Raw genomic sequence first — 25314 nt, 5'->3', positions numbered from 1 at the left:
TAATATATTATTTTCTGGGACACCCCATGTATTTTTCACCACTATTAAGTGATGCTGACTGCCTCTAGGAGAGCAGGCAGATATGGCAATCTTTATTAAACAAGTGACTTGGAAGAGGAGTAGCTGAAGATAAAAAGAATGGGAAGAACAAAGAAAAGAGAGGCAGCCAAGTTTCTGGACTTTAGGCCCTGGAGCCTTGCCTTCCCACTTCCTCATCCCCCATTCAAGTCTGTAGCTGGAAGCCCGTGTTGCATCAAATCTACCTATTTTGCCTTACCTTTTAGGCCTACTATGACTTTACATCTCCTTTTCTAGTTGGAATAAACCTGTTTAACTACACAGCTATACATACCTAGCACCACACCAGCATGGAGGGAACTATGGAGGCATAGAAGAGGGTCTCTGAATCAAGGTGGCCACAGTCTGTCTTGGCGTAGGAATGGCCTACAAAAAGCAAATGTGAACACATAAGCCCGTGTGTATCGTGAAGAGATCAGATGGTTACTATAGGTCAGAAGAGCTCAGGAGTCAATAAGGGATGAGCTGGACAGGGAAAGAAGAATGTACTTTAATTCAGTTCATCCAGCCCTGTCTGCAATTTCACTGACGATTTGGCCAGCAGCAGTAGGAGAGGGCTGGTAGGATGTGCTGTAGGACATCACCCAGGGACATCACCCTCTGGGCTGTTTATGGAACCAAATGGAACCTAAGACTTCATTTCAAATGTATTCTATTGCTATTGTAACACTCAAAAGCCTCCTTACTATACTGTCTTGCACTTTTCTTATAAAATAAGAAATGTATCATTTTTATATGTATTCAGAAAGCGATTTCAAAATATGGAATGCTTGAAATTGTGGAAGCTAACAATAACTTCTCATAACCCTAACCAATAGAACTCATGTTCTTATAATCAGTCAAAATAATAAGTGGCAACTGATAAATTGAATGGTCAGTCTCCTTTGTTAATAGAAGGCTGTCATTTAAAATAATTTCCCAAATCCAGTAGATTTGTAGGTTGAACAATGGTTATTGTACCTGGAAAAGGTTCGATGTGTTTCAGATCAATAGCCCTGGATTTATTTAAGGTATAAAGTTTAAGCCAGCAGTGACAGCAGAGCCAAGAAGCTCCTACCTGATAGACCAGAGTTGGGTCCCTTAGACTTTCCTGATGTCTCAGGGAAAGTACAGAGAATTCTAGTACTGTGGTTTCTTGGACAAACGACCATTTCTCCAAACCACAGTAGGCTTTGCCTGAGAATTTGGAGAAAGCACAGGCATTTCTTTTCCTGGGAGAAAGAGTAAACATGAACTGTGGCTGCCTGGTTGATGACCAGTCTCTCTTTGTCAGACCCAGGCAAGGGAGCAGTCCCCACCCTGGACATGGAAAAGCCTACAGCTGCAGCTCAGCCTTGCCCACCCCTAGAGCCCTGACGCTGTGCCTGGACAGGTGTTCTTTGCACCTGAGCTGGCAACTTTCCTCTGGCTGCCCCTACCCCATTTCTGCCATTTCTGTTGACTTTCCAGGGCAGTTGGGTTAGGAACAGACTGTTGGGTTAGGGCTGACTCACTCTTCCTCTGATCTGTAAGGATGCCTTTTCTAAAGGGCCCTTGAAGCATATTTGCCACAAAAATAAGTTGTTTCTGGAGCTTAAAATACCAGGTGATCAGAGCAAAGAATTTATATTATGTGTGTGCTTTTGTGTGTGCTTCCAAAAAAAAAAAAAAAGAAAAAAAAGGACAGAAGAAAAGGCACCTCCAGCCCACTCCAGCAGACCCCTGAGCCACCTTCCTTGCCACCATTCCCACTTTTGTCTTTTTAACTAAAAGGCTTTCCCAATATGAAAGGAGGAACTCAGGGGCTGGCTGAGTAATCAGCCCAGGGCTCTGCTGGCCATCTGGGCAAATGCAGGCAGGGCCACCAGAGCCCGAAGAGTCTGTTCCCTGGGGATGCCAAGGAAAAGCAGAGCATCCCTGCCTCCTCCCTGGGGCATCTTTGCATGTTATCTGCTGGAGCTTCTCATCCCATCCGAGGGTGGTCGCCAGGGACTATTATGATCTGGTGGGGTCAGGGGCTATTATGCATCAAGCGTCAGTGTGTTTTAGGGACTACAGGGAACCCACTGTCAACACCATTCAGGGCTAGCATTATGGCAGGTGCTAATTACAATAAGCCAGGTTTCACACAGGGGAAAGTCAGTGGCTGTCCCCATCCTCTTCCTTTTCTTATCCTCTTCCATTTCTTAGTATTATCAACTGATTTTAATGGCCTCCCAGAATCTGGTGAAAATTGGACTCAGAGTGTATTTATTTAGACAATCACGGGCCACAAAATTCATTGCACTCTCAGTTTCCACACAGTCACATCCCCTGCCTCCCCCAGGCTCTGGTTCCAGGCAGACTCTGTTCACAGGTTAAAAGGAATGCAACTTGCATGTTGTAGTTTAATGAATTTACATAAATCCTTAAAGTAGTATTGCTGGACCCCAGCTTGCAAACTGGACTATAATTTTGTGCATTGGATTTGTGTAAAATCAAAGTCAGGAGAAGGCGCCCCACACTCATTCCCTTTTCCCACCTCCTCTTTCTCAGCACTTTTTATTTAGGGCAAGCAAAGAAGTTAAAAATGTCAATCTCACAGTATGTACTGTCAACAACACAATGAGGAGGCTGAAATAAAATCCTCCAACTTCACGGTGATACTTTATACTTATATAGGGTCTTTTATGAAGAGTCTTCCAGTGCCTTCGCACGTTAACCCTCACTGTGCCTCCCTGGGCTGGGCCTAGAGCCTACACTGGTGAAAAAGCAAAGGGACGGTGGGCTAACACCTCATTACATGGCAGGTTCCAGGTAGATTCTCTAAGTACGTGAAACTTTACATCTCTCCCCTCACCTCCTCTTCTAGCAAATGTAGGGTATATCAGCCCCCTCGCCAAAGGTCCTTGGTATTGCAATAATGTCAACAACCAAATAGACAGAATATACGTGTGTTGAGGGCACCAGGAGGCAGCCCTCACTCCTCTCACGAAGAAAAATAGCATTTGTAAGTTTGAAATTTGATATATCATGAAATGCATCAAAGCAGTCATTATGGGAGTAATCTGAACTTTGTTGGAATTCCTTACGCTCACTTTATGGTTTTGTCTTGTTTTTGTTTGATTTATGTAAGAGGGCTACCATAACATCTGCAGTGATTAAAGCCTATAAATGTCTTTATTCCACTATGTGTTTGGGGCCCTCAATGTGGCACCTGTTTTGTCTTTTCTAAGTTTTACTTTGTATACCAACTTTGTGTCAAATATGATATATTGTAAGTTGTGGTTACCAAGAATTTTCTAATTGGTCACAGGACTCCTTCCTAAAGAACCTGGACAAAACTCCATGATCTTTATCAATGTATGATGGTAGACAAGAGGGCCATCTATTTGCTTCTCTTGTTTAAACCAGTGCCTCTTGAAATATGGTCTGAGGACCATATGTGTGAGAATGGCATGGGTCACATTCTAAACACGAGGGTTCTCAAGACCTTGAGACTCACACTCTCAACACCATGCCAGTTTGTTTGATGAATGTTGAGATGTTCTGTGCTGCCCTTTGTAAAATTTCCTGTGCTTCCCAATGGGAAGCAGATTGGATGGCCTTAGGCTGTTTCTTAAGCCCTGGTAGAACGATGAGCTCCAGGAGAAGACACAGGTACTGAAGCAGAAAATACCCATTACTGAAGGCTCAGTGTAAAGGGAAGCAGGCAACAAACATACTGAATTCCCCCCACTGCCAATATTTTCGCCATCCTGCAATTGGATCTTGCCCATCTCCAAGGGTATGGAGAATTTACTCCACAGTAATGCCCTAGGACTAAGCCTGTGAGTCTGATTCCCATGTTCTTTGCACTTGTCTTTCAGACCTATGACTTATCTTCTCTTGGAAGAGCCAAGCAGAGGAGCTGGCTCTTACATAAAGGAGCGGAAGACACATGGGTTTGGGGTTGACATCTGAAGCTCTGTTGAATGCCCACTGGCGTGTATCTGCATATAGCAATCAGACCCAGGTGTTTTAATGGTGGCCACATGCTTCTTATTCCAAGCTACCACTATTTATATTAGTTTACTAACTTCTTGTTCAATATTTATCATCCTCAGAGGACTCCAGGGCTCCTTAGGACACTGGAGGGTCAGACAGACCTGAGTTGAAATTCTGGATCTACCACTGACTGTTTGTGTGATCAGATTCAAATTAGTTCAGGAACGTATCTTCCTGGGCCTCAGTTTTCTTGGTTGTGAAAGGTGAGTGAAGATAATAGTGTGTAACTCACCGGTTTGTTTGTTTGTTGTTGTTGTTTTGCGATGGAGTTTCACTCTTGTTGCCCAGGCTGGCGTGCAGTGGTGCCATCTTGGCTCACGGCAACCTCCGCCTCCTCACTGGGTTATTTTAAGGGTAAATTAGATGATGCACTGAAAGCCAATGGCACATGGAAATGCTGAAGAAGGGGCAGTTGTTTATGAGCACGGGGGAGTGGCAGACTCAGACGCTGGAGCTAGAAACTGTGCCTGGGATCATGGTCCTTGTAGGTCCCTTGTAATACAAGACATCACCACTAAGCAGTTTTAAGAGACCTTTTGGCTGTTTTTTAATCTATGCCGATCTGATTGCCATCTCTGACTTCAGGAATTTTCCAGTTTAAGACAGAAAACACTTATTCACATAATAAAAATAACCAGCATAAGACATTTAAGAAAATGATCAGGTAAATAGTCATATATGTGCCTGTTATAATGCCGCCCAGCTGTCCTTCTGCCAGGCCTCAGGGAGAGAGGACATTACCTGAGCGCAGGACTACAGGTGTGCAGGAGGTGGGCAGGCACCGCTCAGCAGGTGGGGGGAGTTTTGGCAGCAGCATTCACAATCACCTAGTAGGTAGAAGCGGTGAGGATGGCCTTTCCCTCACCTACCCCCACCTTTCCCCTCTTTTGTTTTTTATACTAAGTTGTAAGTCTAGCTAAATACTTGTATTTAACTCTCGCTTGGGAAGGTATGACCTGGATCACACCCAAGGGGCTCCAAAAGTGCATTAAACAGAATCTGGCCTCAGGTTCCTATAATATGTGGGCCATAAAAAAAATAAAAATGTGCAGGAAACATGGGCTGTGCTTTCCTTTTCTTGAAACTATTATGGACATAAGATATCTTTTCACTATGAAGTAAGACAAGAATTGGGTATGCTTTCTCTAGAGGAATGGAAATAGTGCTTTGAAAAATCTATCCCACCTTGGTGGAAATTTTCAGTCATTCTTTTTCTTGGACTTTTTTTTCCCCCAAAGAAAAACATAGGCTCTAATGTATGGCGTATGCCTGCGAGTTTCCAATATAAAGGCCTGGTAGGTAGTATAGCACGTACACAGGGCTGGGTTTTACACCATCACTCCCAGCCACTGAAGAAAGCCGAAGTCCCCTCTTAATAAAGCTCCGCAGACCCACTGTGGGTTAGCACTTTCTAAACTCCGCCTGGAGATTTCCTTAATGTTAGACTAGCCATGACAAGGAGCTGGTCACACCTGTGCCCCTACCAGCTTTCTGACTTGTCGCTCCAGTGCTTACTAGCACCCAGGAAACTGAACCGAAGCGGCTCACACTTGTCTTACCTTAAAACTTCATTTGTCAAACAGGGATTGCAGAAGGAAAAGGTCAGCACTTTATGTTCTGAGCACTTAACTTTAATCATTTCTGAAGGTGGACAGAGTCTAAGAGGTCTTTAAATCAGTGCTCAAATGTAAGGGGAAAGGGGTGGGTCCTTGGATCAGAAATGAAAACTAGTGCCTGTGTCTCCCTCTTCTCAACCCTATTCCACTCCCACATACCATTGCATCCTGGGAGAAACTCCATCAACATTCATTCAATCAATACCTCTTTCATGAGCAGCTACTATAGGTCAGACATTTAGTGAAGAAATAGCAAGGTTTCTTTTTGAGGTTTCTTTTGAAAATTGTACCATCAAGTATTTTTATTATTATTTCTAATAACAAAAATGAAACATGATCATTGAAAAAAAAAGTCAAACCACACACAAAACATATAAACGTGAAAGTTCCTTCCACCTTTTTTCCTGAAGGTGACCACTGTTAATCATTTATATAATTCCTCTCATCCTATGCAAAGTTATTTTTTCCTGTTTAGTATGCCACATTCTATACTGCACCTTGCTTTATCCACTCAGTAAGCGAGCACCTACTTCTGTCCACGTCAGTATACTCAGTTACCTCCATTTTTGTTTTCTCATATTGATGAATATTAGTCTCCCTTTTATTGGCTTACAAATAATGCTGCAAAGAACATTCTTGTGCTTATATCTTTGTGCTCTTTTGGGAGTGTATTTATGGGATCACTATGGAAAAGTGGAATTGCTGGGTCTAAGGGTTTGTACTTGTAAAATCTTTAGGTACTTCTAATTTACTTTCCCTTAACAGGGTGCTCATTGAAGACCCATCAATGACATACAAAATTTGTGTTGTCTTTAACTATTTCCCACATGAAAGTAGCATATATTGGGGTCTTGGGACCTGACCAAATCAATAACTAATTGCTGCTCTTTGAGGAAATCATTTTCAGACATGCAGTGAGCATCTGCTGGGGGTGGTGAGATGTGAGGTCATTGTTTTCCAAGGCCAGGGAGAGAGCTTAATCTAAACATACACTCCATGCCACCGAATCAGCTAACTTTGTTCCTGTCTCCGCCCTTAATGCTCACCCTCCACCTCCCACATTTCTGTTTAGGATTCACTATGGCAAGTGATTTAGGTATCATCAAATAACACTTACAAGGCAGCCCTCAAAGACCTTTCAAACTGAGTTGGGGAGACAGAACACAGATGGCTAAAAAACAAACTAAAAATACTAGTCAGTATATAAAAAGCAGCAAATAAATATAAATAGTAAGCATCGTTATAGCAGTGCAGAGGAAGGAAGGAAAACAGTGGGCTGGAGTGTTCGGGCTTCGTGGCAGAGACTCAGTGTTGGATCTGTGGAATTTCTCTAGGTGGGGGCTAGGGGTGGGAGGGGACATAACTGTAAAAACTGTAAGAACCAACAGACAGAAAAGAGATTCCATGAGAGAGTGGAAAACAGGGGAGAAAGGGCCCACTTTTATTCCCACAGTTGCAAGTGAGTGGGGTTTACAGTGTTCTGTGGGATTATTAGACAGACTTGGCACAGATTCTTATTTGTTTGTTTTTTGGAGTGTTGGGGGTGGTGCAGGTGGGTGGTTAACATTTTGAGAATCAAAAGAAAGCCTCCAGCACTCTTCTCAGGAAAAGAAAATGTGCATATTTGCAAATGCACACAAAATGTTGCTGTGATTTCAAGGATCCCTTCCTCCTACTCCAAGCTGAGAAACTAGTATATATCTAAAAGGAGTTGCACCCAAGACAATCTATCTAGGAAAAATGTCAGCCAGGTGTATATAGCACAATAAAAATAATTAAGCAATGTAAGACACAACCAGGATTCATATATTCATGAATGATCAAGCTCTGAAGCTGACTCGAAACAGGTGGGTAAGCAATTTGGTAGGACTGTGCTGGCACTTCAAACTTTTCCTCCAGGTCTCCGGCTATTCCAGTGGAAATATCCAGATGGAGGCGATTCTCTGTCTTTTTCGGACCTGAAAGAGGCCAAGCTCTCAAAAATGTGAATCAATGGGATTATTTACGCATGTATAACTGGAATCCACTCCAAGATGCCGATTTCGCTGCAGAAGAGATACTCTTGCTCCCCACCCCCTCCTTTCTTTTTGACAGTCAGTTAATAAAGACTCAACAATAAGCAGCTGCCAGTGATGTCATTTGGGACTTTGTCCACGGAGCTTGTATTTACAAGCTCGGAGCAACGACGGAGCCGCAGCGCAGGGAGCAAGTCTCCGCAAACTTGCTCCGGACTCACAGCAGGACTTCCCAGCCGCTGCGGATGTTCAGGAAAACCGAGTCTGTTCTCTTAGCGTGGCCTTTGAATGCTTCAAAAATAAACAGAGGATAACCAACCGCGGGAGGAACTTTTTAGCTGGAGAGAGGTGTTGCAGTTCCTGTGTCTGTCTCCAGGACTGTGATATGTGTTGACTGAAGAGCTAACTAAAAGTAAGACTGTTGGGATTGTTTTTTTGTCAAACTCTTGTAACAGTTTTTCTTATTTATACAGCTTGTTTTCCTTCTAAAGTGAGATGATGATGTTTACATATTTCTTCAGGCTCTCTCGGCTGTCACAGCAAGTATGCGTTTGTTCTAAGTAACTATAGGGCCCTAAAGTGGCCTGGAATGAGGGGTAGAGGACCCCTTGTCTCTGAGAACAAACACCAGGATGCAGATGATAAGGAGACACTGAATGGCTAATCCTCATTTGCCTCTGTAGGGAGGTCCGGTTTGGTTTTTCATTTGTTTTGTTTTGTTTTTTGAAGAAATACCAACCCACCAAAAAACTATTAGGTTGATCTAGAAAGTTTAGCAGACAACTGTGAAGGCTGTTTTTTCATGAGCTGGTAGGCTGCAGGGAGAAAGCCACTTTTTGTCTCTGATTCTTTCTGTGGTTTATAGATTTCTAGTATGTGCATGTTAATGTTTATGGTCTCTCATCCCCTCCTACCTATACCCTCTCCCCAAACACACACACACACACACACACACACACACACACACACACTCTCACAGGCTCATTCATCCTCAGGAATGTGTATGTATCAAAAATATTTTGAAATTGAAACTGGTTCTATTTGGATTCTTTTCGCATTGAGTATCTGGAGAAATGTTCAGTGTTCTGACTTGTCTTCTGAGTTGGAACCCAAGTTAATGTACTACGGAAAAAGGCAAACTTTGACGCTCAGCTAGTTTAGTATACAAAATCCACGTGGTCTCTTTTGCCTGCCTCAGGGCTCTTTAAAACTCTCCAGATACTCTCTGGGATTTAAATAGGAAGAGTGAGCTTCACGTGTGCCGCCAACCTGGACAGGAACCTCTTATCCCACCTGCACCGGCTGGCCCGTGGGATAGTCTCTGTTGCCACCTGGGAGTTCTGCTTAAGAGCCCTGTGAAAAATTGTCTTTCTGTCCTTCAAGCTACCAGCTATGCTCCTCAGTGCCTGCAGTTCAGCCTCTTGCAACCAGTAGCAAATCCCAGCTGGTTCCTGCCCTCTAGACCTGACAGCCCGCTGCACGGACTGGCAAGAAGTGGCTGTTAGCCTGTTAGCTCCGCACGTGAACCCCATGACTCACTCAGGAGCCTGGCTTGCTCCTGAATTCAGCTGCTCTGTCACCAGCCCAGAAACACGGTGACAGCCTTCACTGCCTTTTCCTTGTCTCTAGTCTCAGAATTGTGAGAAGCCAGTGTCAAAAGTCCTCAAAATATTTGACTGTTTTCCATGGAGTCCTAAGGTGGGTAACATCCTGCCTCTTTGTCAGCTCCACTTTTTCCATCAGAGCACATTAGGCTTAGATACGTTTTGTATATTAGAGCTCAGTACTCTTTGCAATTCTTTGCTTTTAGAGATTTGCTGCTAAAACAGATTTCCAATTATTCATGAAGTTATCCTTTTACAGAAGAAAAATTGAGGCACAAGGAAGTGATTTGTCCAAGAGCACCCAGTAAGACGATGGTAAAGCTACAACTAGAAATTGAGCCTCCCGTGTTCATTCCAGCACGTGTCCCACTTCTCAAGTTCTTAAAGATTGAAAAAGACATGGGGCCCACAGGTGGTTCCTATGCCTTCTTGTAGGAACAGGGCTATGTGCAGGTGTGCAGATGAAGGTGGTCTGGCAAAGAGAGAACATTCTCATTTTGTCTTTGGCTCTCATTACATTTCTTAATGTGTCTGTTCCTCATTGTTTTCACTAGCAAACCAAAGAGAACTCTGTGATTATTTTACAGTGAATGGCCTAAAGGCAAATGGGGCAGTCTCGGCAGCTGAAGTAGTTCAGAAGGCATTTTGCACTGGGTACAGGTTGGGATACCTGAGGTGATTCCCAACTCTGATACTCAGTATTTCTGCTTTGCTTCCAAGTCTCAGACTTCTTCTTATGGGCCACAGCTTGCTTTGCTTTTCCTCTTCAGGGCCCCTCCTTCCAATGGAACCTTCTCTTCACCTTTTCATTGATTCCTCCTTCCCACTTCATTCTCTCGCTGCAGCCTGGACCTCAGTTTCCAGTATTCAGCTAGATACCATACATCCGTCCATTACCCTTCTCTCTGGAGCCTTGCTTGCCCCTGACATTCTTACCTAGGGTGGGGGGGCCTTCCTGGACTCTCCAGGTCCAAGTGGTGATTCACTTGTTTGGACCGTCATGGTATCTTGTGCCATTTTTGACCCTGGGATCTGGAGCTCTTTGCCATATTGTTAAATACCTCTTTCCATCGAAAGCAAGGGCTACTTGCTATATAATACTTCTTATAGCTATAGCACTTAGCACAGAGTAGTTATTCAATGTATTGTGCTAAATAAATGAATGAATTAAATATCCATTTTCCTGCCTCAAACACCCAAGCCTCAGTGCTTGGTTGGCAAAATTATCACATTACTGTGCTGAGTGGCTTTAAGTTCTTCTTCACTATGGTTGAAGGCCCTTGATGCCAGACTTCTGAGCATGAAGACAGGGATATTCTTGATGTAAGGCCTGGCTGTCTTCCCTGGCTCGTTTCTCTCCACTCCACAGTGTGGACTTAGAGCTGTCTTGGGGATTCTGGGCCTTGTGGCTCATCAGGGTCTTCACTATGCAGCACAGCTTAGTGACTGAAGACTTGGACTCTGGAACTGGGCTGCCCAGGCTCAAGTCCTGCTTCCGCCACTTGCTGGCTTTTTGATCCTGGTTAATTCACTTAACTTTTCTATTTCAATGTCTCCTCTTTAAAATGTGGATAATGAGAGTGCCTGCTTCATGGGAAGCTGGAGAAGCATTGGATATCTTAATGTAGCTAAAACAATAGGCACAATGCTAGGCATACATTAAGTGCTAATGAGTATTAGCTACTGTTATTATTTACATTGCAGATGCCCACATCCCACCCCAGACTGATTGAATCATGACCTCTAAGGTGGGATTCAGATCCAGCAGTGGTTAAAAAGTTCCTCAGATGATTTCCATGGGAATTACTGGCTTAGCTACCAAGGGGTGCTCTCTGTTACTGAAATATGCTGGGCTTGTATGTTCTTCAGCACATCTACACCTTTGTACTCCTGCAGCGCCTCTCCACACACTCAGGTTATCCTCCAGACCTTGCGTGCACCTCCTGTCCTGTGAGCAGCTTTTCACATCCCAGTCGCCACAGGTAGGTGTGCCTGTGCACCATGGAACTCCATCCGCTTTGGCTCACTGTGCATCTGTTCCCCTCTTCAGCCTCTGTGTCTCGCGAGGGCAGACCTGCCAGCTGACTCCCCAGACTTAACACCATGCATGACACTGACCTTAGGGAATGACTTGGTGAGGAGACGGATGAATATTGCTCACTGAATGCCCTCATTTCCACTTGACTCCTGCCCTGTGCCTAACCCTTTCCCACAGTGGCATCTGTGAGCCTTGTTTCACTCTGGAGTCCCAGCTTTGCCTGTGCTCCTCCCTCAGCAGGTGTCTCCCTCCCCATTTAAGAGAGAAGATTGCGGTCCTGCATTCTGAAGTCCTTCCACATTCCTTGGTTTTATCTGACAGTGTCCCCTGCTCTGTCTCCCCCTTACTTCTCTCAGATAAAGAAACGGTCACACCCCATGGTATTCTATGTAAACTCTGTTGGGATGCTTACGCTTTATAGCTCCATTTTAAAAGCGTTTCTTTACCTTCTGCTGCTGCCACTAGATTCTAGTGAATTTGAAATAGGGCCGCTGCCAAATTTGAGTTGCCATATTTGTAATCTTAAGTATAATTTGTAATCTCAGCACCTGCCACACAATGAGTTCTCAATAAATGAAAAAAATGTATGGATGCATGGTTGATGGGCACAATAAAAACAGATTTAAAATGCTTTCTTCCAACAGCAATCACTATTGAGTGGTTACTGTATACCAGGCACACTTACAAACTCTGTGCTCATGCTATCTTATTATGATCACTGTATTCATTGTCCAAGCAAAAACACTGATGCTCAGAAAGGTTAAGTAATGTGCACAAGTCACATGGGTGAGTAAGAGGTGGAGGCAGGATTTGAACCCACAGCACATACACTTTTTTTTTTTTTTTTTTTTTTTGAGATGGAGTTTCACTCTTGTTGCCCAGGCTGGAGTGCAATGGCATGATCTCCACTCACTGCAACCTCCGCCTCTCAGGTTCAAGTGATTCTCCTGCCTCAGCCTCCAGAGTAGCTGTGATTAGAGGCACACGCCACCACACCCAACTCATTTTTGTATTTTAGTAGAGATGGGGTTTCACCATGTTGGCCAGGCTGGTCTCAAACTCCTGACCGCAAATGATCTACCTGCCTCCGCCTCCCAAACTACTGGGATTACAGGTGTGAGCCACCGTACCCAACCCCACAGCACATACTCTTAACCTTTCATTTTACTGCTCTCTGCATATGGAGGCCTCGTGAGCCTCACATTCACCTACAATGACGTTTTGGTCATTCACATCTGCCCCTGACTGACTGCACTGACAGAGTAGAATAGCAGATTAATACTTCTATGTGCCAGCCAGTCAAACTGGTGATTCACGTTTTCTAGTCTTTCTGAAGTGTCTAATGCCTATGTCCAGTCCTTTGCTATTTTTGTTTTTCTTTTAATTTCAGATCTGAATTTTTTTTTTTTTTTTGAGATGCAGTCTCACTCTGTTGCCAGGCTGGAGTGCAGTGGCATTATCTTAGCTCACTGCAACCTCTGACTCCCTGGTTCAAGCTCTTCTCCTGCCTCAGCCTCCCGAGTAGCTGGGATTACAGGCACATGCCACCATGACCAGCTAATTTTTGTATTTTTAGTAGAGACAGGGTTTCACCATGTTGGCCAGGATGGTGTCAATATCCTGACCTCGTGATCTGCCCGCCTTGACCACCCAAAGTGCTGGGATTACAGGCATGAGCCACCACGCCTGGCTAGACCTGAATCTTTTTGTGGAGTAGCCCAAGTTTATGGTTAAACATCAAGATTATTTACATTCTTGGTTTGGATCTTGGTAGGCCTAGTAAAGTTTGGTCAAGAGTGTAATCCAGGGATTAGATACAAAGAAACATTAGAAATAATGGTTGGCCATTTGGTTGATCCCTAAAAATGGTTACCTAAGGAAATAGTAGTATTTTGTGAAAGTGGATTTAAATAGCCAGAAGGGTTTAATCTGAACACTCTGGCAAGTCATGGACCCAGTTAAACACAAAGTACCTTATAGCCTTATTTTTCTCCAGTTCTCTAACTCTACAAGGTTTAATGCCTTTGGAATTTTGGATTCCCAATTGTCCTTCCTTATAGATGAAATAATAAATCTCTCAGAAACATAGAACATTACCCACACGTTTACAATGCCCCAATACATACTTGTCTAATGAAGTGTATCGTGTCAGTTTGGAAGCCTCAATTACACAAGGTACTTCCCTATAGTTACATAAATTAATCTTGGTATTTTCATGGCAAGATACCAGATCTCTCCTTTTAGAAATCAACTTTACTGGATTAGTGATTCCTTTGAGGAGAATTTGGATGCATTGTAGAAGCCCAATGGACTGAGTTCAAGAGGAAAGAGGAAAGTCCCAAAGCCCATTTTGGAGCATAGGCTGGGAATAATAATATGGCAGATACATATTACAGTGTTGAAAGAAGAGCTGTTAGTTCTGAAATGTGGGAACAAGTGTTACTGTCGGGATGCATGTCTGACAAACCGCTCCATAAAGGCGACTTGCTTCATTTGGCAAATCGAATCTGGAAACATAGAACTGATCCAGGCCAACCCAAAAGGAATTTCTCAAATGGTTTCCATTGTCATTGCTAACTGGTTTTGTAGCAACTTGAAAAGTCAAAGTAATACATGCTCATAAATTAGAAAATCAAACAATAGTAAAATGTTTATATTTCTGTGTGTATATATATGTGAATATTAGTACTAAACAATAGCTCTAACATGCTCATATATATACAAACATTGAGTATATGTCTCTCTGTATACGTGTATATATATGTGAGTGTATATATGTATATAATCTTACAATCTCTTGGACCACCCTCTCTACCCCATTTCTGAGGTTTTTTTCTTCCGAGGCAACTCTTTTCTTTTAGCTGTTTTTATGTCATATTTCTAAATCATATGTTTCGGTATGTATGTCAAAGTACTACTTCTTTATTATTATGGTAGATTATCATGTATCTTTTTGTACCTCCCGGAACATCCCTATTCTTCAAGAAACCCCGTCTCTACTAAAAACACAAAAAACTAGCCGGGCGAGGTGGCGGGCGCCTGTAGTCCCCGCTACTCGGGAGGCTGAGGCAGGAGAATGGCGTAAACCCGGGAGGCGGGGCTTGCAGTGAGCTGAGATCCGGCCACTGCACTCCAGCCCGGGTGACAGAGCAAGACTCCGTCTCAAAAAAAAAAAAAAAAAAAAAAAAAATTATATCGCAGTTTTAATTCAATGTATAGTGCTTATTTTTGTCTTGATTACAAATGTTGTTTACGTTGAGTCATATCATTGTGATCACATCTTTATGTTAACATTTTTTTCCCAAAGTTATTTCCTCATTTTTAAAATTTACTTAGTTTTCTAAGACCCTATAGCTGAAGTTTCCAGTTGCTCCAACAGCCCTTTGACAAATGTGTCAAATATAATCTCCTTTTAAAACATTCATCTTCTGTGAATAGTTGTATTCTCAAGTCACCACGTTCTTTTTTTGTCAGTTGCCAAGGAGAATAAGTTAATTATTAGTAGTGCCATATCAGAAACAATTTAAAATGCTTGTCTCCAATGTTTTTTTTTATTCTTATTATAGCCAATTACTCATATTTGGGTAAATAGAAACGATCTGGTTTATTGTAGTTGGTAAATAGCAATCATGATTTGGTTTTATAGTCTCACGAATACTCAATACATTTCAATGTAAAAAATATCCTTCCTTTCTGAGCACCTTTGACATCTAGTATAGCTTCATCAGAGGAAAGCAAATGATATGTCATGTAATATTATTTTTATGAACCACTAAATCAATGCTCAAAATGACATTTCTTTCTTTCCTTCCTGATTTTCTCCCCACTTATTCTTTCAGCCCAGAGTTATAGAATCAGGAATGTGAGATACTTTGTTATTGAGAGTAGTTAAAATAGTTTACTTAAAATAATGTGAAACTTTGCCTTTAGAGATGGTGTTCATGGAGACTGCCAGTAGAGGGCCTTGTTAAACTAAGTAAAATTTCACATATAAGCCAATTGCCAGCAGTTACAGCCACCCTGTTAAAGAAGCTCTTGTTTCTAGGATTCCTGATTGATAGCAGTAAAACTGTGAAAATGATTGTTTTAAAGTGCATCATTTTTCTTTCTATAAGGAAAAATTAGATATCTTAACTTTTCATTTCCATTGTTTTGTGAAGAGGAAATTGGAGAATTTGAATAGATCATTAATAAACCATCAACCAGACCAGGGCTGTGGAGGCCTAGTCATCAAATCTTTCTAGGACATTTATTTTGGAGTTGGGACCCTGGGCTCTGAGCCTTTGGGGAACCCAGTATTGACTGTTGAACGTGGCGGAGAGAGATGACGGCTCTCCTGACCTAGGCACAATTTATACTTGCTGCCTGCATTTCGGTGAGCCTTACTCTCAACAAAAGTGGGTTTTCTGTTCTATGCAGCTGAACAAGAATCTTCTCACTCTACGGTAAGACCTCACTTTGAACACAGCAAAGAGAAGCTAGACCCTGAGAACTGAGGGTATGTCATGTTCTCCATCACACCCACTTTCTAGTCAAGGAAACAGTGGTGGGGAGGAGCAGAGTAGTGCAGAGCCGTTCTCTTCCTACCTGCTGGCTTGTTTCTAGCTCCTCTTACCCATCTCTCCTTCTGGGGAAGGTTCTCTTTTTCCCACTCTATCCTCCTGGGTACAACTTCTTCTCAACCTAAACCACACTTGCTGGGGAATGCTTTCTTGTGATACACTCTGGTAGCTCCATCTCTCTGTTTTTCATAGCACTTATCACCAGTATAATTAAATATATCATCAACTATTTGATAAGAACATCTCCCCATATAGGCTGTTAAGTTCCACAAAGGCAGAGCCTGTGTCTGTTTTGTTTGATGTTGTAACCTTAGGACCTGGAACAGTGGCTGGCCCACAGTAGGCATCCATCAACTATTTGGTGAATAGATGAATATACACAAGTTTTTGGATTTTTAAATTAGTACTTTCTCTTCTCCATTTTTATACCTATGAGAACATTCATGTTTATACCTCATCTGATGACATTCAAATCTCATGACAGTCAAAATGCCTGTGGACTCAGGGCACAAAGGCATGGCGTTGGGTTTTATACCTAACTTTCAATAAGTGAATACTTCTTTATTCTCCATAGTACAAGAATCAGTATTCATGGCATTTGTCCAAGGGAGCTCTATAGGTATGAGAGCAAATGAATAAGAAAATGGGCAAGGATTTGTTTTATTCTCTCGTTGATGAAGACAAGAGGAGTGGGAACAGATAGATGTCCTGAGCTTAGTAATGTGCCTTTTTGTTTCCTACGTTGGGCTGGAGATTTTCGAGAGCCCTGTGTGCTGTGAAACATTCTTTTCCTGAGACATCATGGTACATTAGACCAGGATTGGATCTTTGGAGTCAGTTAATGCAGACAGTATAATGGAAGGCATATAACTACAGCTCTGACCCATGTGACATTTATCCTTGGATACCCCTGGGTTCTGATCTCTGTTCTGATTCTACTGACTTTGGGAAAATTACTTAACCTTGTCAGGCATGATTTCCCCATCTACAAAATGTAGTAATTTCAGCAGTAGCTGGGTGAGAGGCTCAGGCTTATAATCTCAGTGTTTTAGGCTGATGTGGGAGGATCACTTGAGGCCAGGAGTTCAAGACCAGCCTGGCCAACATAATAAGACTCCATCTCTAAAAAAAAAAACAATTTAAAAAACTTAGTTGGGCATGGATGTGCACCTGTAGTCTCAACTACTCAGGAGGCTGAGACTGGAGGAGAACTTGAACCCAAGGGTTCCAGATTGCAGTAAGCCCTGATTGCACCACTGCACTCCAGGCTGTGCAATTCTTAAAAAGTCAGCAGTGATTTAACCCAATATTTATTAAATGTGTATGATGTGTCTGACCCCATTGTACTTTCTGTTCATATTATCTCATATAATTCTTACAACAGACCACTGAGATAGACATTATTATTAATCCCATTTTTTAAGATGCAAAAGCCAAGGTACCGAGAGGTTAATCCACTCCAGATTACACAGTAATTATTTGAGCCACATATTTAGATTATATTACCTTCTTAGGAGGTCATTGTGAAGAATAAATGAGATAAGCTACCTCAAGTGCCTGTAACAAAATAGACTCACAATACATGTGAGTAGTATTAATACATTATTAATAATACTATTAATAATACATATTAGTAATACTATTCTCATTCTTGGCTCTTATCATTGAGGACGATGTAGGCCCTTGTACATCAGTGACTGTCTTAGGGCAATGAGAGAGGTGAGGACAGCACTGTGTGTCCCAGGTTTAGGAAGTTGTTTAATCCTAATGTCAAATGTCAAGAGTTCCCTTTACTCAGTGTTTTGGCACAAATGAGTATTTGCAACTCCAAAACAACTACAGAGAAAAATGTCCACCCCCAACCCCCTTCTGGGTCATGAGTGCTTTTATTATGTTCCCACCATATGAGCTTTTTTTTTTGCTCAGCACATTGCATCTGTTTATGTGATGCCCCTGGCTTTATCATCTCTGCATTTTGTTTGGCGAAATTGCCAAATTCTGTGGTCTTCTGTGTGTGTAGGACTGCTAATTTGAAGTAGAGTAGAAGCAGGTAATGGAGTCAAAAGGGTGTAGGGAGGGTCTGGCTCCTTCTATAGGGTCTTTATTCAATACCCTTTTTCTGCAGTCCTGGACCATCTTCCCTGGCTGCCGCCTTCCTCTTCCACACCTCTCTCTCTATTCCACCTTATTTCTCAATCTTCTTTCTTCATTCTTCCCTCTACACCACTTGCATCTCACCTCTCCTATTTTCTCCTCCCTTTTGCTCTTATTCTCCCTCCTCATCTCCCTTCATTTATCTCTGCTGCTCCTTCTCCTTCTCTCCAGAGCAAAGAAGGGAACATGGTCAGTGTTTCTTGGTGAACCACAGACCAGAGAAAAAGGAAACCATTTTAATGTTTTCCACCTTTCCATAATCTTTAAATGCCCTAGGACCTTATTATCATACTCATCTCATTAAACAAAGAACACATCCACATTACAGATCAAACGTAAGGGAGACCAAAAGGAGCACGCAGCATGGTAGAGTAGAGAGTAATCTAAGCAGAGAAATTGAACAACTCTATTTGTAAAATCCTGCCACAAGTCAGCTAGTCAGCTAAGGGATATGGGATCAAGTGTTCCCATCTACAAAGTGAAGGGGGAGAAGATGAGATGATCCCAAGGCCTTTTCTGGTGCTGTGATCCTGTTATTCGTAGTCACACAATAATTGCAGCCTGATTCACAACACAGGCAATTGTCAAAGCACCAAAGAGGAAAGCCCCTCCCGCAGGGCAGTGGGCTCAGGGCTGGGCTGCATGCGAGGGCAGCCTGGGGACCCTGGCAGTGTCTGTGATCCCAGAAGTCCCCTGTTTTCCCAAAGTGCCGAGGTGATTCGTCACTGCACAATGCTGTGTGTCCTCACAACAGATGTTAAAGGATCACCCTTGAAAGGGTGTTTCTCCAAAGCATCTAATTATAACGTCTACAGAAGATTAACAGATGTTATAATTGTCTTTCCCCTTTGATTAAATACTTTCTGCATGAGCGACTTTCTTAGATTTTCCTTCTATGTTTTGTATGATCTTATAAGGAACTGACACGTGTCTTCAATTTTGTAGAGATAGTTCCTTAACAGGCTTGGTAAGAATCTGCAGACTCATAATTTCTCTCTCTCTCTTTTATTCATACGTCTTTTTCTACCTGAGCAGAAAACCTGGGCAGGGGAGGGCTGTGCTTGTGTAGACTGAAGTATGGTTATTAAGGTGTCCCAGTGGCAGGAATATGAATGTGGCCAAGAGGCTGGCCTCTCTCTTTGCTGTTTGTGGAGGTGACTGATGCTCATGAATGTTCTCTAGGAAAAGTTGTGCCAAATGGGAAAGGAAATTTCAGCAAACTGGGCACCAACCAAGCACTCCAGGTGCCAAGCGTGCAAATGAGTGTGTGTGCAGAGAGAAAAACCGCATTCTTGATGTGAATGTCTGTAGATTTCTCTGATGATATTTGTTTTGGAAAGACAAGCTATCAGCCAGGAGCCTTATCAACACCAAAAATATTATTTTCATTTCATCATTTAGAACCTAGAATTCTCTCCATTGCTAGTTGTGTGGTTTGTATTCTGTTGCTCATTTATTTTACCTTCTATTGAGCTTATCAGGAAGAATGATGCCACTAACTACAGGAATAAGTCTTATTTCTCATTGTCTCATTGTCCAAATGAGTATGTTCCTTCCTGAGAAGAGAAAATTATAAGGAAGGGTTTCAGACATTGGATGAATTTATGGACACTGAAGATGAGAGGAATGGAAATAAGAAATACTCAGATCTTTTAGAGGGATCTGCTTAATAATAGTCTCCATCTCTCCATACCCAAACGTCTGAAACAGGCTCATAAATCAAGGCAAAGGTCACTCCTTAATCAGCCTGAGGGCAGAGAGCAAAATAAGCAAAATAAAATTTGGCTTCACTGAATAAATTAACAGTAAACTTTGACTGAAACAAAAAAGAAAGATTCTTGAGTTGGTTTATCAAATAGGTCCTATGTAAATTCAGTCTCCGCTTTCATCTTCACTTACTAAGGAAGAGAAGGGAAGATGAATATTGTCTTAGTATACAATCTACACTGAATACACATGCTACTAGAGAATCAAAGGGGAAAATATTTATGGGTTTCATAACATATTGGGGAGAAGGAGTTAACCCCACATGTGATTACTAAAGAATACTACACACCAATCAGTAGGATTAAGTTCCAAAAGAATGATCAGAGGTTTGACAAATTAAAAGGTTTTTGTAAGTAGGTGACTAGAATCATGAACATTCTATAGTCCATATCATATTAGAAATGGCTAAAGAAATTAAATTTATTTGGGACATTTGGAAGAGGAAGGTGTTTAACCTTTGTTTTAAAGTATAAAATACATGCAGATAATTGCACCTAAGTATAAAGCTTGATAAATTTTTATAAACTGAATATACCCAATATACCCATCCATATCACTAATCCTCAAAACAAGAAATAGTACCAGCACCCTAGAAGCCTTCCTCTAATTCCCTCTCATTCATATTCTCTAAAGTAATCACCATACTGCCTTCCAGTGGCTTAGATTAATTTGGCTTTTTTGTACTTTATCTAATTGGAATCACACAGTATGTGTAATTTTGTGTCTGGCTTCTTTCCTTCAAATTATGTTTGTGTGATTTATCCATATTGCTGTGTTTAATTATAATTTTATGCACATTGTTGCATAATATTCCACTGTGTGACTGTGCCACCATATATACTTCCTACTCTGGATGGGCATTTGGATATCTTCCAGTTTGGGACCATTACACATAGTTCTATTATGAATATGCTGGTACATGTTTCTCATGTCTCTTGGTAAACAAATATACACACATATGTTGAGTGTGCTTGTGTAATTGCTACACATAGCAATAATGGAGTATCTAAGATCTAATGCTCAACAGTCTTCCAAGGGGATTGTACCAATTTATATTCCCAGGAACAATATATGAAAGGAAGTGTGGTATTTTAATTTACTCAAGAAAGCAGCACGATGACTAAGAATGGAATTAAAGAGAAGTCATTATGGTCTAATATTAGGAAGAACTTCTGTTCATTTAGAAACAAGGTGAGAACTTATGAAAAAGGTTCTTGTCCCTGGAAGTCCTCAGACAATGCTGGAATGGTCTTCATTGCAAAGGCAGGTGAGTTGGAGGATTCTAGGATCTTTTTGATCCGTAAACCTTGTATATGCAACATAGTAAGCTCCAGGGAAATTTGAGGATGAAAGAAAATGAAGAGGACATTGTGGTAGACCAGATAGTCAGATTGTAGAAGACCAGACTTAAACAAGCCAGAGCGATTACACAGACAATGCTGACTCTGTGAGTAGAGGAGAGCCATTCAAGGAAGGGAGACAGTCGTGGAATTGAGTGAGGTCACAAAAAGAGATAATATGTTAGTTGGGGGAAGAAAGAAGAGCATTTTGCATGCAAAAGCAGGTTCATTATAGAGTCTGAATGGAACACAGGATGAAGCAGTTCATACTACCGAATGCTCAGAAACAATTATAAGAATTGTAAAGCAAAGCAGAGATGTTTGATCAGCTCTGACAGAGATCAAGTAATGCCCTAAGACAACCTTTCTGCAAGACTCATTGGTAGCTATGCAGTACTTCAACTTCTACTCTCATCTCCTCCACACCTGGATCCCTCTGACTCGTAACTTCAGTTTACGTGTGACTTCAGTTTCCCCCCTTTCCCTGGAACAACTCCTGCTACCTCTTCACAGCTGATTTCTTTTACAGGAACCCCAATTACCAGCCCATGGTACCTGATATTGACCAAGCACCCCAATGAGCTCGGTTCTCCTCATTGCCAATTTCCCATTGTATCAGTAGGATCAACATATCCCATACTTGGCAAAGAGTTGTTTTGGATCAAATTCCATCTGACTTTATTTTGTATCTTTCACTTTATTTTGATGCTGTATTTCATGATTTCTAATAAAGACATGAGAAATATATTGTATAAGTCAGTACTAGGAACTGATCAAAGAGTACTAAGAAATCATTGGGTCATAACTCCTTTGTACTTCAACCTCCGGGAAGCTCAGAGCCAAACTGACATGTATCATTACCAATGTTCTGTTGGTTCATATATCTTACCTTTGCAACATTTTTCTCTCATCTTTACTCTGTACTTTGTGTCAAAGCAGAATTTTAAGATGGAATCTAAGGTCCAGGTCCCCATTGTACAATTCCCTCCCCCTGAGTGGGGATAGAACCTGAGAATATGACAGGTATCAATTTTGTGGTTAGATTGCATTATATGGCAATTGTGGAAGGACTTTTGTGGGTATAATTAAGGTCCCTAATCAGTTGACTTTGAGTGAATAAAAACAGGAGATTTTCTTGGGTGGGCCTGACCTAATTGGGCAAGCTCCTTAAAAGATTGTCTAGAGGTCAGAAACTGGAAGCCTCAGAGATTCTGCTGGCCTCGAAGAAGCAAGTTATCATGAGCTTTACAGCCACAGGCAAGGAAATAAATTCTGCCCCAAACTACGTGAGCTTGGGAGAGGACCCAGAGCCTCAGATGAGACCCCAGACACTTGAGGTCTGACACTTGACACACTGATTTTAGCCTTGTGAGAGCTGAGTAGAGGTTCCAGCTAAGCTCTGCTCAGATTCCTGGTTCAAGACACTGTGAGATAATAAATGTGTATTATTCTAAGCCACTAAATTTGTGGTAACTTGTTACACAGCAATAGATAACAAATACAGTTTACCATCTCTATTTCTGTATATATCTCATTTATTGTGTATATAACCTCTTTAATTATTTTCGGATTTGATCAAAATTGAGTGGGTTGAGCAATAAATTAGTGTCCTAAGTCCCCTTACTGCTGCTCCAGGGTGACTAGGGATGATGCTGTCTCCTTCATGGCCTCAGGCTCCTTCCTGCTTCTGTGATTTGGCTCCAGCCCACACTTCTACTTGGAATGTCTTCTGTCCTCGTCTCTACCTATTTAAACTCCATCTAAACTTGGAGGCCTCACTTCAGATCCACAACCACCCTCATTCCTGGAATCTGATTTTTTGAGTTCCCCCCCGCCCCCCGCCCACCATATTTCTGAATCCCTGCTGTTGTGGTTACCAAGTTTGGGCTGACAACATTATATTCACTTCAGGGAGGTTTTTAAAAATGCAGATTCCCAGTATTCCTTCCCTGCATGCCTGCTCCAGGAATTCAGGTTCATTTTGGAGTTTTTGAAAGCCTTTAACAAGTGACGCTTCTGGACAGCTAGTTTTGGCCATTCATTGCTCTGCCGTATTCACACCAGTCAGCTCTGCATAGAGCTCCCAGTGTGATTCACTGTCTGTGCTTAAGGTTTTCAAAACTTGTAGTCCACCTCTAGCCTGGACAGCATATTGTATATTGCTTTATTTATCTTGACCCTAGTTTTATTATTTTCCCACTTACATCCTTCCCATTTATTTTTTATTTATTTTATCATTTGGTTTTTGTGTGCATTTTTGTAAGTAATCACAAATCCTTTGGGGGAATGGGTTGGAAATGAGTTCATAAACAGAAAAAGAATGTACTCTAATACTTTAATGTGCATGAATCTTGTTTCCCTGACAACAGTAAAATTTTGTGAAACTTGAGCTCTGACTTCTACTTGCTTCATGCCCTCATGATACCTCGGACAATTTGAGCATATAGCAACAGTGTTCAGAAAACTAAAGATTGGTGGTTGGACTGATAAGAAAGGGATCTTGTTCTGTAAAAAATAGTGTCCTTCGTCTGCTTTCTTTCCCTGTCCTGGCTTGCCCCACCCGCTTCTCAATCTTTTGAAGCATTGAACAAAGAATTGCTTTTTTTCCTAGACCCAAGCATTCCAGGTTAGCACAATGCCTAGATAGAGTTGTAGAATTAATGGGAGGGCTCATTGTGTCTCTCAGAGTGTTTCATGTGCCTAAAATGGCTTTACACCGAGTTGTTTTGTTTTTGTTTTTGTTTTTGCCTGCTGGTGCTGGGAACAGATACATTCTAGGCACAGGATGGGGGAATCCCTCAATCACTGAGCACTGCCCTTTCCTCTTCCAAAGCCCCACTGAATGAGCCACATTCAGGATAACCATGCCCTGATGTCAAAGCACACATCGCATGACATCCCTTGAAACTCTATAGCGCAGCTTGTATATCTGGTAAGTGGGGTATACATGAGCAGGGTGGCAGGTTTATCACACAGAGTTGAAGAATGCTCCAGGGAAGTTCTACAGAGGCAGTCATTGTGGAAAACCTGATAAATTGTACTCTTCTAAATACTCCTTTTAAGCCCTTACTACCGATTTGAAAATATATAATCTCTTGGGCAATAATGAGTTTCCTGACTCTTTCTCTCCTGTCCTTTCTGCAAATCTTTTCACTCAGATACTCCTCAGTGGGGGCACCTTTTCACCTTTGGCTTTCTCTTGGATGTGCTTCACTGTATCTGAAGATCTGAGCTCAGCCAGTTGGGCATGGTTGAGACGTGTTCTGAGTTTTTGTGTGTTTTTGTGTGTGTGTGCGCACATATGCAAGGCAGGGTGCGTGTGTGCATGTAAGCACATGCATTTGTGTTTCAGCATTTCTGGTTTTGCCCTTTCAGTTAGACAAAACCAGAATGTTATTTTGTTCAGGCTCAGATTTCCAAATTAAACTAATGAAATTTAGTACCATAACAAACCAAAATAATTTCAGGGCATTTTTAGCAAACAGTATCAATCTCCTACAAAAACAACAGTACTTTCCTGATGAAGAGGTTTGTGTATCATTTTCTCCAATGTCATTGGGGTTATGCTTAAGTCATTATATATCTTTTATCATTATGAAAGATTAGCGTTTGGACTATTGAATCCTGCTTCTCCCCTCCCCGCTTCTGTGCTATCTTCCTGTAAGGTACAAAATTCTCACACGTAACTCCAAAATGTTTCAATTTTGTTTCTTAGGCCAGGTAGATATATAGTTAGTGAGTGCCAATGAAAGCAATATAACAAGGTAGATTGTTAGAACTTGCATCTAGTAGTGGGTGCTAGGTGTGGTAGCCAGAGGTAGATTCGACTTGGAGCCTGCCCTTGTGGGATGGCAGAGCCCACAGGCCAATATGCAACCTATCAAACTCTGCATCATGATGCTGATCAATTGAAACAAATATGCATATTTTTAGAGGTCATACCTTCTTTCAGTTTCCATCATCTCCTTCACTCTCTGTCTTGGACTGTGGCTTCCTGAATCTGTGCCAACTGTGAGCAGAGGCAAGTAGAGGACCAAACGCGTTGACCAGCTTCCACTAGCTAGGTGCACCTTGTAAATTTGGTCACCCAGATTGGCTATTTCTGCATCTCCTGCCACATTGACTTCAAGTAGAA

General features: G+C 41.9%; 1 protein-coding gene across 4 annotated transcripts in view; it reads left to right on the top strand.

Moving 5' to 3' along the window:
- Positions 1-25314, top strand: part of NCKAP5 (NCK associated protein 5) — a 983546-nt gene that overhangs the window by 90071 nt on the left and 868161 nt on the right. The window contains exon 1 of one of the 4 annotated variants that reach the window (XM_073019624.1): positions 8009-8126. The exons of the other annotated variants lie outside the window; for them this stretch is intronic. The gene's annotated coding sequence lies outside the window, so the exon portion shown is untranslated. Of the gene's footprint in view, positions 1-8008; positions 8127-25314 lie in introns of those variants that run through there. 4 annotated transcript variants of the gene reach the window in all.

Source organism: Chlorocebus sabaeus, chromosome 10 (genome assembly GCF_047675955.1).
Source record: "Chlorocebus sabaeus isolate Y175 chromosome 10, mChlSab1.0.hap1, whole genome shotgun sequence".
NCBI lineage: Eukaryota > Metazoa > Chordata > Mammalia > Primates > Cercopithecidae > Chlorocebus > Chlorocebus sabaeus.
Note: the sequence above shows the minus strand (reverse complement) of the source record. Positions and strands in the feature narration are given on the sequence as shown.